Here is a 17870-nt window from a genome sequence, read left to right on the forward strand (position 1 = left end):
CAGGAGTCCTGAAAGGTCAGACAACATAATGAAACCCACAATCCAATTATGCAGATCAAATCTGTTTTTATTGACCCAGTGCAGCAGCCATGAGAACTATAAATGCTTATCAGCTGTAATGTGTTATGGCATCTATCTTTAGCACATGTAATACGATAAGAAACATTATATTGAATGCTGTTAAAATTTGAACAATTTTATCCTGATAACTCAAAAGGAATAACTTTCTAGTCAAGTGCTCAAGCGTCATACCTTACCTGCTGAATTTTGAATCATTGTGCAAGGATACTCTGTGGTCGAAAGACCACGTTATTCTTGTATTTTACTGGGAAATGTCATATTTTCTAGATTGCTTTTTCTGTCTGATTAGATTTACACATTGCCTCTAAATTTGCAGAACTGGATAAAGCTGTACAATCGTCTTTAAAGACATTGAGGATGCAACTGCATTGCTAACTTTAGAATCGATGGACAAGCAGATAATTATTCTTAGAACATTGAAATGTTGAGACCTACATTGAAAACAATGGAGTAGCGCTGGGTTTATAATGGCTGTTAATGCGCAGAATTCCAAAATGTAACTGTTTTTCTTCATGTTTCTCCCTTTTTAATTTACAACATTCCACCATTGGTGGGTGGAATGTTCTAATAACCTTCTTCTGGCTTTACCCGTCGAAAAGCCCTCCACCTCATAATAGGCCTGAGCCACATAATTCTGGTTCAGAGCCTTGAGCAACTGGAAAGGGGCGACCACTCGGTCCCCCCGAACGTATGGTTGGGGGCCCGGATCCCCCCGGGAAACCATTTTGGGCGGGGGCGTGTCACGGCTGGTATGCCCAAAGCGGCGTAGCCGGGGCGCGCCTTTTTCCCGCTCAAGAGGGGTTGTCCTAGACACCTACACCGATGGCCACGCCCAGTAGGCGTACCAGCGGAGGGTTCACGCCCTCCCGAAGATGGATAAAGAGAGCGGGAATCCGAAGAAGCATCCTCTTGTTCCTGTGCTTGGAAGCTGCACCCACTCGTTGCACGTGAGCCCTCGACGGAACAAGGAGCAATTTTGAGAACTGGTAATTCTTGTGTTTCTCTTTCAGCGACTTCGAGGCTAAGGATCCAGGACTCTGTTGATCAACTTGGATCGGACATTCGATAATAATGCCTGGCAAGAAGGCAGGAAAGAAGTCCGGGACTGACCAGATGCTTCGCATGCTGGTAAGAGATATGGCGAACTTGAAGAAGCAGATGGCTGCGATGAACAATCCGGGTAGACCGAAGAAGGTAATAGGCCCGGCATTGCCAAAAGTTGCCCCCGAGAGTAGGGGGAAGCGGGTCAGGAATAGGGCGGCAGGGGGGGAGGTCCCCGTTCCCGAGGTTCCCCCAGCGAGCCCGGCCAGTCCAGTCGAGGCTTCGGTACCAATCCCGGACGCGGGTCAACCGATTCCGGTTGTTGTTACGCCCGCCAACGAGGAGGATATGCCTCCGGAATTAGCCGCCCAGTTGGCCGCATGGCTCGGCAAGAAAACAGGGGGTGCTACGGCACCTGAAGACACATCCGAAGAGGCCAAGTTACTAATGCAGCAGTTACGGCAGTCTAGAGCTGCCGCAAAGGAGAATCTCCCTCTTGTCCCCCCACAGGTGACCTCGGAAGGACCGGCAGCGGGCGTCGAGAGAACAGCGGGTACGACAATTGAGCCGGGTAAGCAGGCATTGCCAATGGCGGGGGAGGGGTCGTTGCCCTCAAGACGGGAGAAGGTGGTCCAACATATACCATTGGCCACGAAAGAATTGATATGGGCTGATAAGTATGTAAATATGTTTTCTCTGCTGACTGACCATCACGAAATGGAGTATATTAAGACACAGAAAGATTTGTGGCACCCGAGTCTATGGCGAGCAAAAATGGCGGGATTCAGGGTGGACGAAACAATCACAAATTGGGCCAAGGCCTTTGCGATGTTTACTGCGATCATGGGGGAACGTAGACCCGAGGTTTTGTCCGAATTGTCTTGCTATCAAACACGAATAATGGATTTGTATGAAACGTATGAGGGCAATGAGTGGATGGGTTACGATATGAAGTTCTGTAAGGCCAAGGAGTACGATTCATCTCTGACGTGGGATTGTCTCGACTCAATTTCTTGGCAGAAGCAGCTACTGCCGGGCGCGACGAAGTCGTCCTCGCTAGGCGGTAATGGGTCGGGGCCTTCCCGCCACCAGCCCTCGGTGCCCTTTCGAGCGGGCCCCGGTGGCGACCCCCAAGCAAAGACTGGTGGGAATGGGGGTAAGAGAGGGGTCTGTTGGAATTTTAACAGGGGCAATTGCACCAGGCCACAAGGGACATGTAGGTTCAGACATGCATGTGCAGGGTGCGGGAATTCCTCACACCCCGAGAGTTCGTGCAGATCCAGGAATAGTGGGACGGCGGGTAGGGGAGGGTCCAAACAAGATTGAGGGGGGCCATTGTGTACCGCTACCTACCCCCGTTGATATCATGGCAATGATCCCCTGGCTAAACGAATACCCTGATCATGTCTCCGCTGGGGTGTTGAGGAATGGCTTCCTATATGGTTTCCAGATCCCGGCGGGGGATTTTCATGGGGAGCCACTTTGTAGAAACCAACTGTCGGCTCAGCATAATCCAGCGGTCGTGGAGAGGAAGATTGCAAAATAGGTGGCCCTTGGCCGGGTTGCTGGCCCCTATAGGCACCCGCCGGTAACTGATTTCATCTGTTCCCCGTTAGGAGTGGTTCCCAAGAAGGACCCGGGGGAATTTAGGTTGATCCATAACTTGTCCGCTCCAAGGGGTCTCTCGGTGAACAATGCGATTGACCCGGGAGTTTGTTCGGTGCGGTACGCATCTTTCGATGATGCCGTCACCATGTTGAATCGCCTGGGGCCCGGAGCGCTGATGGCGAAGTCAGATATCGAGTCGGCGTTCCGGTTGCTCCCGGTACACCCACAGGATCAGCGTCTGTTAGGCTTTGTGTTCCAGGGACGTTACTACATGGATAGATGTATGCCAATGGGTTGCTCCATCTCTTGTGCTTATTTTGAGAAATTCAGCTGTTTTTTGGAATGGGCATTTATCAGAGCCACTGGCCATAGCCATGTTATGCATTACTTGGATGATTTTTTGTTCTTGGGGGCAGCCGGCGACACAAAATGTGCACAGGCGCTGCAGGAATTTTGCTCCCTCATGAAGGGATTCGGAGTGCTATTGGCACCAGGTAAGACGGTTGGACCATCTACTTCACTCGAGTTTCTGGGAATTGAGCTCGATTTTGTGGAGGGAGGTTTCCGTTTGCCAGTAGGGAAAGTAGCGAAATTCAGGGCTTCCCTGGAACTGTGCCTTAGCAAGGAGAAAGTTACCCTCCATCAGTTACAACAAGCAGTAGGTCAGCTTAACTTTGCCCTAAGAGTGATACCAATGGCCCGCCCCTTTTCCCGCTCTATCGCACAAGCTATGGTTGGTCTCAAGGAAGGACACCACCGCACGAGACTGTCTGCAGAGGTTCGCCAGGACATGCGCATATGGTTGGCATTTCTGGCGGATTTCAACGGTCGAGTGGTGTGGAACAAGCCGCCAGCGTCTTCGGACGAGCTGGGGTTGTGGACCGACTCGGCTGGGAGCGTGGGATTTGGTGCCATCTTTGGTAATCGATGGTCGGCGCAAACATGGCCGGCATGGTGGCACACCAGCGGTCTCACAGGTAACATTGGGTTCCTCGAGTTATTCCCCATTTTGGTGGCTCTGATGGCATGGCCGGAAGAGTTCAGAGATCGCTCTGTGGTATTTTGGTCCGACAATATGACTGTCGTTGAATGTATAAATAATCAGGCAGCACGCTGCAAGTGGCTATTGAGATTACTGAAGGAAATTGTACTACTTTGCATGAGACTGAATGTGCAATTCAGGGCGAAACATGTGCCGGGTGTACTGAATCAGGCTGCTGATGCACTCTCTCGTTCACACATGCAGGCTTTCAGGGGTTATCTACCTTCCGCGGACCTAACGGCGGCACCATTTCCCGAAGCACTCTGGCTACTCGGTGCCCCGGATTACAAGACCTCGTGGCAGCAAGCTTAGCCCCCAGGAGGAGGAAGGCATACGAAGGAGCGTTTCATTCCTATTGTGCATTTTTGGGTCCGGCAGGGGAGGACAAATGGGGTCAGGAGGATTGCTTCCTAAAGTTTCTGGTAGCATTACACAGGAAAGGCCGATCAGTAGCAACGGCCAATAGGCACCGGGCCGCCATTTCATTCATGGCGCAGGCGCATGGTATCAAGGACCCGACATCGTCCTTTGTGGTGAGGAAAGCCCTACGTGGTTGGCAACGCATGGAAGGTCGTACAGTAGACGAGAGGCGACCGATTGGGTTAGAAAGGTTGTCCCTGCTCATGTCGGCTCTACCCACGACATGTTCCTCCCATTTCGAAACAGTTCTGTTCCGGGCCGCTTTTGCATTAGCGTTCCACGGGGCTATGCGGGTGAGCGAACTGGTCGCAAAGAATAAGAAAGAGGTGGAGGGAGGCCTGTGTCGGGATCACATCCTGATTAGGGGTGATTCAATGGTAGTCACAATAGCCAAGTCCAAGACTGACCAGAGGGCTATGGGAGACAGTATTGTTGTCCAGCGCATGCGGGGGTCCCCCATGTGCCCGGTAAGGTGCGTTGAGGAATATTTGGCACGAAGGACGGATACATGGGGGGGAGCCTGCTGAGACACATTGATGCCACCCCACTGACGAGGTTTCAGTTTCAGAGGGTGCTAGCACTGGCAATCGCAGCGGCGGGCATGAACCCGTGCGATTTTGGGACCCACTCCTTTAGGATAGGGGCTGCTACGGAGGCTACAGCCAGGGGTCAGAGTGCTGAAGAGGTGAAACAGTTGGGACGATGGTCCTCGAATTGCTTTAAAAGGTATGTGCGATTGCACATGTTGTGAAGTCAAGTTACATGCACTCACGCTTCTTGTCTTCTGTTTGATTTACAGTTTCGCGAGCATGCTATGCGGGGCGGAATTTTCAGTCGACCAGGCACCAGGGGACCAGTGGTCAGAGATCACCGGCTGAGGAGAGAGTGGTGTGGGTCGTGGGCCACTCATACGTGAGGCGGGCCGGGGACGTATTCAAAGCAGGTGACGCGACTCACGCAGCTGGGGAATACGGGTGCAGAGTGACCTTCCACGGAAGGGGCGGGCTCTGTATTGACCAGTTTGAATCTTTTTTCGAGGAACTCTTAGGGCGGCAGAGGTCACCGCCATCTGTAATCATAGTACACCTGGGGGGCAATGACATGGTGACACTCGGGAGGCGAGTACTACTCGAGCGAGTTTTGTCTACTGTTAGCTGGCTTGCAAGAAGGATCCCGGGGTGCACGATAGCATGGTCCCACATGATTCCCAGGAAGGTGTGGCGGGGGGGCCTCTCTGTGTCAGCACTGAACCATTCGGTGAAAAAGGTCAACAACAAACTTGGTAGGTTGTTTCGCTTGGCGCAGTTGCACAGTATTCCGCATGGATGTATTCGGGGGGATCACATGTATCTAGAGGATGGGGTTCACTTGTCCCGGGAGGGGAATGTCTTACTCATAGGAGACTTCATAGCTTGGCTAAGGGGTTTGAGGAAGCATGACCTTTAGGAGGAGGGTGGGGGGGCCGGATAGCCGGTCAACTATCCGGCCTGTAACGGTAAGGTCATGATCGGTGAGCAGTAATTTCAAGGTCCCTAGAGGGGGGCGCCACCCACTATGGATGGGAGCACCCGGGGGGAGGCGGCCATTGGCCCCTCCCGCGGGGAGGCGGCACCCACTAAGTATGGGTCGCCTAGGGGAAGACGGCCATAGGCCCCTTCCAGGGGAGGAGGGGGCTATATGCCCCTCCTACGAATTTCCCGGGGCCCGGATATCCGCAACGGCGGATGTGATAGACAGTGTGGGGTGGGAGGGGGAGTCCACGCTGCCTTCTTACAGACACCTCACACGGGTCCTCGGACGACCTTTAAGATGGCGTCGAGTTAAATGGGGGGCCCCACAAGACAAGGGAAATTGGAGTTGGCACAGAGGGTACAGTCCTCTGTGCGGCTGCCACTCACACCGTGAGGGCGAGAGTTTTGGTAGTAGGGATCTGACACCGGTTGCGACCTTGCCGTTGGCCCGTAATGCTAGGATGTACAATTTTAATTTAGAAAGTATGCATTTGCAGGATGTTAGACTCGGCTAGGAAAACCTTTGTACTAGAGATTTGTTAAGGTTAGCCAATGAACATGTTTTCATCGAAATGTAATAAATGAAAATTGTACATGATATGAAACGTTTATTTTAATGTTTTAATTTTGTTTCATATTTTAATAAATACGGCCGGGAGGGTGACTCCCTCCCGCCTTCCAAAGTTCAGAACTGCGTCCGTCTTCCCATCCTTGGAGATTTGTGTTGGGAGGGGGTAACAGGCATCCCGGCCATATGGAAAGGGGCGACCACTCGGTCCCCCCGAACGTATGGTTGGGGGCCCGGATCCCCCCGGGAAACCATTTTGGGCGGGGGGCGTGTCACGGCTGGTATGCCCGAAGCGGCGTAGCCGGGGCGCGCCTTTTTCCCGCCCAAGAGGGGTTGTCCTAGACACCTACACCGATGGCCACGCCCAGTAGGCGTACCAGCGGAGGGTTCACGCCCTCCCGAAGATGGATAAAGAGAGCGGGAATCCGAAGAAGCATCCTCTTGTTCCTGTGCTTGGAAGCTGCACCCACTCGTTGCACGTGAGCCCTCGACGGAACAAGGAGCAATTTTGACCCACCCACCAGCCCCTTATGGCAATGTTAGTACTGCAATAAAGTAATTCTCTTTTTGATAACATCTTCTTCCCTTTGTTTAGCGGTATATAAAGGTCTAGTTTAGTGATATGATGAATGTCTGAAGGTACTGTTTTCTTGTAGCATTGACAAATATTGCTAATGCAGCATAATTTTCTCTCTTAGTAGGTAATCAAATGTCGTATTTATTTTTTGGTCAGGCGGTAAGGTCATGATCGGTGAGCAGTAATTTCAAGGTCCCTAGAGGGGGGCGCCACCCACTATGGATGGGAGCGCCCGGGGGAGGCGGCCATTGGCCCCTCCCACGGGGAGGCGGCACCCACTAAGTATGGGTCGCCTAGGGGAAGACGGCCATAGGCCCCTTCCAGGGGAGGAGGGGGCTATATGCCCCTCCTACGAATTTCCCGGGGCCCGGATATCCGCGACGGCAGATGTGATAGACAGTGTGGGGTGGGAGGGGGAGTCCACGCTGCCTTCTTACAGACACCTCACACGGGTCCTCGGACGACCTTTAAGATGGCGTTGAGTTAAATGGGGGGCCCCACAAGACAAGGGAAATTGGAGTTGGCACAGAGGGTACAGTCCTCTGTGCGGCCGCCACTCACACCGGGAGGGCGAGAGTTTTGGTAGTAGGGATCTGACACCGGTTGCGACCTTGCCGTTGGCCCGTAATGCTAGGATGTACAATTTTAATTTAGAAAGTATGCATTTGCAGGATGTTAGACTCGGCTAGAAAAACCTTTGTACTAGAGATTTGTTAAGGTTAGCCAATGAACATGTCTTCATCGAAATGTAATAAATGAAAATTGTACATGATATGAAACGTTTATTTTAATGTTTTAATTTTGTTTCATATTTTAATAAATACGGCCGGGAGGGTGACTCCCTCCCGCCTTCCAAAAGTTCAGAACTGCGTCCGTCTTCCCATCCTTGGGGATTTGTGTTGGGAGGGGGTAACAGGCATCCCGGCCATATGGTATAGCGCTCAGCAGTGGGCTATATTAAAACACAGTTTGAGCCTAGACAAAATAGTAGGGCCATGAAACGTGTTTGGTGTGAACTCAATAGCTGTAAACATTGAACTTGAAGCACATTATCATTATATGGATGTGGAGAATACATTGATGAAAACTACTACCAGTTATCAAACTTATGAACTTCAAGATAGATAGATAGATAGATAGATAGATAGATAGATAGATAGATAGATAGATAGATAGATAGATAGATAGATAAATAGATAGATAGATAGATAGATAGATAGATTGATTGATTGATTGATTTCCTACTGACAAACAATGTAATGCTGCATAAAGTCTTTACAGAATAAAGGACAATGATAAACACTGCCGTGCCAGTATTTTCCTTCCTAACCGGTCACATTACTATCAAACATTGTTACGCCTTTGAATTCATTATGCAATATTTAATAATAATAAAATCTTTTCAACTGATCTAAAATCGTTTTAGTTTTAAATAAAGAGTAAATTAAGCTGTGACTTTCCACCTGATACACTCATTGAACAGCTACATTTCTAAAGATTACCTTTGTGTTCGTGCTAAACACATGAAGGAATACATTTCAACCATACTGACTTCTCAAACTGAAAATGAAGAGGCTATTTTCACCCTAACAGAAAGAATACTTATGTTTTAAAATCTTTGACAGACAATTGTATCCGTTTTTCTAAACGATTAATTAATTTGTGATACCTTTAATGAGACACAGGGGGTTCGTTTTCCTAAACACTGAAATGGTATGCGCTCCAACAGAGAGGCGCAGACTATTGTGAGGCTGTCTATGCGGGCCTGCATTAGGAGCCGCCAGCCCTCACGCGCACAACGGCCGTTTTTTAAAGGGCTGCCAGCGCGGTAATTGCTTTTAGCATGACAGACCCGATGAACTTTATCTAAATGGAAACTGTTTCTGGAGAATTGAAAAGCGCCGACAATTGTACAGATGCGGATGGCATGCTGGATTTAGATGTGACAAGCGCACTGCACAATACCTGCATTAAAATGACACATGCTCCCTTTCAGGTAAACATGTCGGTGCCCCAGGTGGTTGCCGAGAAACCTTGTGCGTTTCAGTCAGTTGCTCCGGACTCGTGCTACTGCAAAAGGCAAACTAGGGCAGCCGCGCTGTATTTTTCTCAAGCGGAACATTGTAATTTCGCTGTCACGATGAGAGTCACGTACTTTTCGTGACAAAAGGTGAGTGATCTATATTTTGTTCACAGTGGTTTGTGCTGCACAAAGGACGGATGGAGGTGGTTTAATTTTTTAGGTCCGAGTGGCTCTGCAATTGAACATTTTCTTGAAAATAAAAATGGTGATCTCTTGTACACGATAAAATAGAGATTCCGACTGCAATCTGGAAGAATTTAGGTGCAGATTCAACTCTACATTCAGAATTTCACTCAGCCGGTACTTTACGATCTTTTTGTACGTTGGATATTTAGGGCCTCATTTATGAAAAGTGACGCATCGCTGCGTGAAAACAGCGATGCGTCACTTTTCACTGCGCACTACTTGCGACACCAATGATGCGTCATATTTAATGTATGACACATCATGTCGCAAGGACTTACAGATACGTCAGTATTTCTGATGCATCTGTAAGCGCAAAAGTGACGCTATGCTGGAGTGTGTCACAAAAGTGACGCAACTCCAGCAATGCGTCCTTTCACATGGGGAAAGCCCCATGTGAAAGGGCTTGCGTCAGTCTTACGCCTGCTGTGAGGCAGGCGCAAGATTTTGACGCAACAGTGTCCTAAAAGTGACGCAGTGAAATCTCATAGATTTCACTGCGTCACTATTACGAGGCTTTTTGCGGGGGAACGCCCCCTCTGCATACATTATACCTGACGCAGGCATAATGTGGCGCAGGGGTTTAAAAAGGGACGTATCTACCTAGATGCGTCACTTTTTAAATATGGCGCAACAAGGCGCATTTTGTACGCCGCTGGTGCGTCACAAAAAGTGACGCACCGGCGGCGCAAAACTGACGCAAGGCCTCATAAATAAGGGCCTTAGTTTGTGCAAAAACTCTTGAACGAAAAAATGCAGTGCTTCATTTTCAATACTGGACACGTTTTGGGATTAAAATTGAAGAGCGACTGGTAAGCAGGGCCACAGGAATGATGCGATTGTGCGACCGTGGCGATTTTTGCATAGTTATAGATCTGCCACATTTGTCACATAATCCATTATCAGCTGTATAATCTGCAGATTTTAACAAAAAAAAAAAACTGTCTCAAGCTCAGACGGTTCAAAAGTACTAAACATGCTGCTGCACATATTGCCACACAGAGAAATGTCCTTTGAAGGGAATGCATAGAATTATATAGACTGAAAGCGAGTGGACGAATCGGCGCAAATCCCTGTAACAGAATTGCTAATGTGTTCTTGCATAAAAAATTCATAAAGCATGTTGGATTTTTTTTTTTTAAAGTTGGACTGGTCACCTTTTTGTTTCTTATTCCTATATTTGGGTATTAAACTGGTATTAATAAGATGCAGCCAATGCCCAGTCAGTGCTCCCAAGAGTAAAAATAACGAAATTATGAAGTATTATTATTACAAAATGTGCCACATTATGCTGCATCATTTGCCTATTCTTGTTGCAGAATTTACTCAACCGTACTGCATAATTTGGTCCTCTCCTGCCGCAAAACTTCGGTGGTTCTTCTCAAAAGTCCTCAATAGGAGTGGCTTAGTATTTTCTGATCCGGTTTGCTCAGGAATGTGAATAAAAAGTGATGCCCTTTTACTTACCGGTAATCTTCATTTCTCCTAGTCCGGTTGTCCTTGTCTCATCATGACAAAGTGGAGATAATCATCTCCCGACAGAAAAAAAGAGCAGAGGAATGCTGGGACCTTAACCCCAACGCCTCCCACTGGGAGTACATAAGGAGCACTTACCCAGCATTCCGACTGCACTATCAAGCCCAGCAGGAAGGCCAGCCATCCGAGAGGGAGGGTGAGGAGTAATGAATGGCATGAGGACAACAGGACCAGGAGTAATGAAGGTTAACAGTCAGAAATGGGCATTAACCCCAGGTCCCTCCTGCCCTCGTCCCATTCATGACAAAGTGGAGAATTCCAAAGCCAGAAACTCGGCCTCCAAACCACACCCTGGAAACCCCCTCCAAGAGTAGTAACCAAGGAAAGCCAAAAAGGAGGACCACAGGGAACAGGCAAGGCAGAAAGCCTTGAAAGAACCCCACCAAAATGCAGGACGCAAACCCACACAAAGCAGGACACGACCAATGTGAAAAAGAAAAACACAACCACCACCCAGAAGGCATTGAAAGCACACCGGAAACCCCCCAAAACAACCAAGTAAGGGGGAGAACCTGCCAAGAGACCACGAAAGGCTGCCAGCAAACGGAAGGACAGGGAAGAGGCCACACAAAAACACAAAACACCCCTAACCAGCTAGGAACAGTCCAACAGGGACACAACCAAGGCCCGGAAAGCGGGACTACGGAAGCTGAAGGCAACAGCGAAACCAAGGAGACAGCCCAGTATGGAAAGGAGAAGCAGAACACCAGCCCCATGAAAGGCATACCCCAATCCGCCAAGCAGAAGGAAGAAAGCCACAAAGGCAACAAGGTCAAAAAATCAAGGCCAAAAAGGAGGCACCCCCACAGAGATCCCCAAGGGCAGAGCCTCAGAAGGGAAACTGGGCCAAACCAACAACAGCACCGGCACCCAGAGGACTCAAAAACAAAAAAACACAGGGGTGCCCACTGGACAAAATGCGGACAAGCCCAGCACCACCCCAAACGGGGAGCAGAACAGCCAGAGAGGAAGCCTGAAGCCAGAACGGATGAGAAGCCCTCGAAAGCCAAACAGACAACCAAGCAATCCCAATGGAAGACAAGGGGAAGAAAGGAAAGACCCCACAGCCCGAGCAAAAAGCACTAAGGGCAAAGGGTCAACCACAGGACAACCCCCCCACCAAAAAAAAGTGGAAATTGGCCCTCCAACAAGGCAAGTCAGAAACCCAAGGAACAAACCAAGAGCAGGGCCCCACAGACCAGACCAGAAAAGGGGGGGAGCACAGACCAAAAACCAATCCTCCAGGGCGGGACTGGCTACCGGGCGATTTGGTATGCTGCCAAGCTGGGGCTGATTTCAATGTGGTGGGGGCTGATTTCGTTAATGGGGACCTGCGAGTGCTTCTAAATAAACAAAGCAAAATGAATGGTTTTAAGCACACGCAGGTCGCCAACAAACAAAATCAGCCCCCAGATTGGCAGCACACCAAAACGCCCGGTAGACAGTACGGTCTGCCCCTCCAAGGCTGAACTGGCCCCCCAGAGGGCCCAGAGGACACCACCACTGAAACCCCCAGAGGAGGACCAGTTTTGGGCAGGAACGCCCGCACCAAACAGAAGACACAACACAGGACAGCAGCCAAGCCCCCAACATGGGAGAAAGAGCAAAATCAGGAGCCCACAGACAGGCAAAGAGACCAAAGCAAAAGCCCACACCAGAAGGCCGGGAAACCCTGACAGGCCCTGCAAAACAGCTCACGAAGGCAGGCCCCAGAGACAAAAGGGAGCAGGCTCAGCACCCAAAGAAATCAGCTGCCAAGAGACCAACCAGGAGGACCAGGAAACCAACCCCCTGGACCAACCCAACCGGGAGGAAAGGGGATGAGCCAGAGACCAGAACTTTCGGAAGCCCCAACAGTCCACCAGGAACAAGTCCAGCAACAGAGCCCAAACAAAGGAAAGGCCAAGGAGTGAAAACCACCAGACGCTGGACCCAACCCGACCACTGACCGTACAGGGAAGGACAGAACAGAAGGGGCGGGCGAGGGCGAGGCAAACCCCCAGGGCCGCCAAGATCTGAGCAACCCAAACAACAAATAGGCACAACATGATAAATGCTGCTTTAAACAAAACACCCCCAGAATGACACTCCAACCATAAATGCAGGGGCCGACAGCAGACACAAGAAAAGCCCCCACAGGGACGGAGCAGCCAGCCAACCAAACCACAGATAGGCCAGCTAAGACTGGCGGCCACCAACACGAAACCCACATAGTCCCAGAAGGGGTGGGACCAGCAGCAGCCACAGACCCAAGACAGACATGCTACAGAGACAACGAAAGCCAGGGTGAATGCCAAGCAGACGGACCAGGCACACCCAAGCCATAACCCAGCACACATCAGAGGAGGGAAAAACCCCCAGGGCCAGCCACAAGCAAGGCCGCCAAAACCGGGAAGCCAGGACCCAAGCCAAGCAACCCGGCAGGAGGACATGAGAGCCCAACCTGCACCTGGGGAAGGACCATGCAGAGCAGAGGCAAAGCCAAGGGCAGGGGACCAACAGAGACCCCCTCTTCAGGACCGCCAGACCTCCAGGCCCAAAAACCCAAACAAGGCAAAAGCCCACAGGCCCGGACCGGTAAGGGCTGAGAACAGAACAGCAGTGCTCCAAAAGAAAACAGCCAGAACCAACCCAGGAGTCAAGCGCCGTGGCCTCGGCCCAACCCCGCATAACTACTAAGAGCAGATGAGATCAGATGCGGACAGGGTGGAGCGGCCACAGGACATGGAGGACAAAAGCACCCCCACGAGGGTGCAGAGACCACAAGACAAAGCACAGGAACAGCCCCACACAGGAAACTTGGCAAGACACAACAAGACAGAGGAGAGCAAGCAGCCAAGATGACAGAAAACAGAGCTGCCTGCAGAGAGACAACAGTGCAGGAACAGAAGGAAACCCAGAAGCCAGAGGCACAAAAACCCACCCAAACTGCAGTGGCAGGCACTGGGAAACCCAGTAGCAAGTCAAGGAGGCACCCAATGCTGCAAGGCACACCCCACAAGACTGCATTCCGGAGAGGTGAGAAAAGAAAGAGACAGCAGAAGCAGCGGAAATGTGCACTGTCCGCCATCTACAACAGAAGCGTGCTCAAGGGGGCATACAGGGTGAAACGGCACAGGCAAAGAACCACAAACAGCAGAACCATCCCGGCCCTGCTAGGAACGGGACCCACTGAAGGAGGACCAGCCCCCGAGACCAGGACAATGCAAGATGGGGAAGAAAAACGCCAGGAGGAACACACCCCGGGTTGGTACAAACCCAACAACACAGCCAGCCCCAAGCATCCGGAGCAACCACCTGCAGACAGCACAGAGAGCCCAGGCGGACACAAAACCAGGAATGAACCATGCCCAAACCAGTGGAACCACAGTGCAGTAGGATGCTAGGACACATGGCCTCATGGCAAGACAAACCACTGGCCATACGCACCAGAGCCAAAATGAAAAGCCGCAGAACAGGCCTGACCCTGGCATACCCCAAACCAAGACCAACCAGGCCTGACCCAACCAAACCCTCTAAAGCAGGGAAGGAAGGTCAACAAAGGGCAAATGCAAGAAAAGCACCAAAGGTGCCACCCCATGGGGGGACCCCCGAAGGACACCCACACCTAAGCCCAAGAGGAAACCAGCCCCCACCCAGCACAACCCCAACAGCAGAGTAGAGCAAAGAATGCCAGGGAAGAAGGGCTGAAGGCCAAAAACACAGGCGCAGAAGAGATAAAAGCACTGTCCCCGAGCACTGGGGTCAACAGGAACATCCTACCAGGCAGTAACCACAGAGATCAGATGAGAGCAATGGCAGCGAGCAAGAACGTCCCATAGGTCCAGTCATCACAACAGCAAAGCCAGCCACAGCCGGCGCCAAGCCACAGCTGCCCCCAAAGGAATGGTAAACGACCCCAAAGCATAGTGAGAGGTAACAATGAAACCACACCACCAAAACCATGCAGCACACACAAGTACCGACGGTAAAACACATGCTGCATGGCAGAAGTAAGGATGCAGCTCAGGGGCAGAGCAATGGCTAGGCATGCATGAGGCCCTGGGTACATACCCCAGCACCACCAGGAATCACAGTAGCCATACTTCGCTTATCCAGAAGGCTAGCCTGCCATCATGCAGAATAAAAAGAAACACCTGCAGAGGAAGAGTCTGTGACTGAACCACTAGGCCACGGTGACACACATAGCAAACATAGTGCATAATGTGGCACAACAAGGGATGTATGTCATTACAACGCATTTACAACTCATGCCTTACAACAAAACATTTACAACGCAACATCCATTACAACGCATTCCATTACAACGCATGCCATTACAACGCATTTCACAAAACTACCATTACATCACATTCCATTACAACGCATACTACCTTTACAATGCATACTATTACAACGCATACCATTAGATAGCATGTATGGTAAGTATTGGATAGTGTAGGGGTAAAATGTACTATTCTAACTCCAGGGGGTGCAACAGTAGGGTAAGTGTTGGATAGTGTAGGGGTAAAAATTACTATTCTAGCTCCAGGGGGTGCAACAGTAGGGTAAGTGTTGGATGGTGTAGGGGTAAAAATTACTATTCTAACTCTAGGGGGTGCAACAGTAGGGTAAGTGTTGGATAGTGTAAGGGTACTATGCGTTGTAATGGTATGCGTTGTAGTGTCATGCGTTGTAATGGTTGCGTTGTAATGGATGTTGGGTTGTAAAAGTTTTGTTGTAATGGTAGTGCGTTGTAAAAGTTGCGTTGTAAAGGTTGTTTCCCATAACAAGCCACAGCCACGGCCACCAAGATCACCCACAAGGCGGCAGAACCAAAACCGAAGAAGGCGGTGGACACCAGAGCACAGCACTGGCACGCCAGCACGAGCACCGGTGCCTAAGTACAAGTACAGCAGTAAAGAACAGACTCCATAGCACGGGGAGAGCACCAGACAAACCTCTATGCACCAAATGGAGAGCCAAGCAGAGACCACTGAGTCCGGGAGTAGAAGGCCAGCAGGAGGGACTCCAAAACAAAAATGCGGGGAGACATTTACGTACTGTAGCAGGTCGGCACAAAACAAAGTGGAAATTCGCTATGCGGTACTGTTAGACCTGGCATCATTTGCTCGGGTCCCCCTTCCCCATTTTCTCTTCCTGTCTTGTATGTTGGCTGGATGTAGATGTTCTGGGCGCCATGCCACTGCTAATCAGTGCCACAGTGCGAATGCTCCCTTAATGACTGTGTGAAAGGATAACCCTATTGCTTACCTCTGTGTAGCCTATTTGTTAGTGATTACTTTCTACCCCCCTATCCTGCCCCAGGAACCCAATAGGACTTCGAGTTTGGTATGTTTATGCTCAGGCCAGTGAGGACCGCCTTTCAGTTAAGGATCGTTTAGGTATCCCATGTTGGGAAATGCCTTTCCTGGAAATGCAGTAATTTCTTGCCTAAAGCTTTGCTGCAGGCTGTTGCGTGGTTTGTGTATTGGTCGTCTGGTTTTGGAGCAGCAGGGCCAGACCTAGCTGGAGAGAGAGATTGGTATGTAGAGCGCCAGGAGGGGTGACTCTTTGATCCAAGGAGAGCAGTGCCTGGCAAGGTGAATGAGGGCTCCACCTCTAACTGGGTGTCTCATAGCAGGCCCCCTCATTCCGAAAGGGCAGGATATCGCCTCATAAACCAAGTGCTCCCCAACCCCACCAAACTGGTTCTGACTGGAGTCAGTGATTTGCGACCTTAGAGAACAAAGACTTTTAAGGTATAAAATGATGCGCTGTAATTTTGGCTGTGTGTTTCTTCTGGATGTCAAGATCTAACTCTGCCCAAGTGAACAGAGGAAAGAACTTTGAAACTTTCACCAAGCTTGCAGAAGAAACTACCCGAGAGCCTAAATCAAGAGAGCCTCCTGCAGAAGTCTCCTGTGCAAGGGATTCAACTTGCAGGTGAGGCCTCCGTTGAGTAATCCGGATCCTCTAGTCCTACTGCGAGGACTGCGGACTGGGCCCCTTTGAATCGGTGGCTAAACCTATGGGGGCCACTGCAGCTAAAAGAAGTTGCAGTTGCTGAGAGCCCGCCTAACGCAGAACCTTTGAATCCTTTGCTAAACCTGTGCGGCCCGCTACAGCTAAAAGAGAGTTGCCGCCGCTGAGAGTCTGCCTCACGCTGAACCTTTGAATCTTTTGCTAAACCTATGCGGGCCACTGCAGCTAAAAAGAGAGTTGCTGCCACTGAGAGCACGCCTAACTGTGAACTTTTGAACCTTCTGCTAAACCTGTGTGGGCCGCTGCAGCAAAGAAAGAGTTGCCACCGCTGAGAACCCACCTGAGTCCGCACCTTCGAGCCTTCGCTGAACCTGGGGGACCGCTGCAGCTAAGGGAGAGCTGTAGCTGCTGAGCATCCACAATTGAATTGTTGTGAGCCGCCGCAGCCAAGTGAGAGCTGTAGCCATTCAGTGCCCGCACCCTTCGTTACTTTGCACCATCGTGAATTGTTCCGTGGGCCACCGCAGCCAAGAGAGAGCTGTAGCAGTTGAGTGCTCACATCGTTTGCTAATTTGTATCATTGTGGATTGTCCCGTGGGCCGCCGCAGATAAAATAGAGCTGTAGCTGTTGAGTGCCTGCTTCCTTTGTTACTTTGCATCATTGTTAATTGCACCGTGGGCCTCCGCAGCCAAGAGGGAGCTATAGCTGTTGAGTGCCCGCACCCTGTGCTAATTTGCATCATCGTGATTTGGCCCGTGGGCAGCCGCAGTTAAGAGAAAGTTGTGGCCGCTGAATGCCCGCACCTGGGGCAACACTGCATCCTGGGAATTTATTCAGTGGGCCGCCACAGCTGAGGGAGAACTGCTGCTGCTGGGCGCACGCATCTTGTCACCCTTGTTGAGGATTGTCACTTTTGTTCTGTGGGTCACCGCAGCTAATATAGAGCTGCTGCTGCTGTGAGCCCACCACGGAGCTGCACAACGAGAGTCATCGTCCCCACCAGCTCGGGCCACCGCAACCACGTGTTGCTGCCACAGAGTGCCCACCTGTTCCCCGAGTTCCCAAATCATTTTGGGGGCACGTTTCAGACCTCAGCCTCCGAGACGTGTGGTTGCAGGGAGTCCGCCTGTCACCGTATCCGCTTCTAAGAGAAGCTGCGTGCTGTGCCCCCTCTCAACAACAGGTATCTGGTGTGCACCGGGTTACGTTGGCCCCGGCCTTAAACTCAATCAGTGTCACGCTTTCATGAATATGC

This window comes from Lissotriton vulgaris, chromosome 4_1 (genome assembly GCF_964263255.1).
Source record: "Lissotriton vulgaris chromosome 4_1, aLisVul1.2, whole genome shotgun sequence".
Lineage (NCBI taxonomy): Eukaryota > Metazoa > Chordata > Amphibia > Caudata > Salamandridae > Lissotriton > Lissotriton vulgaris.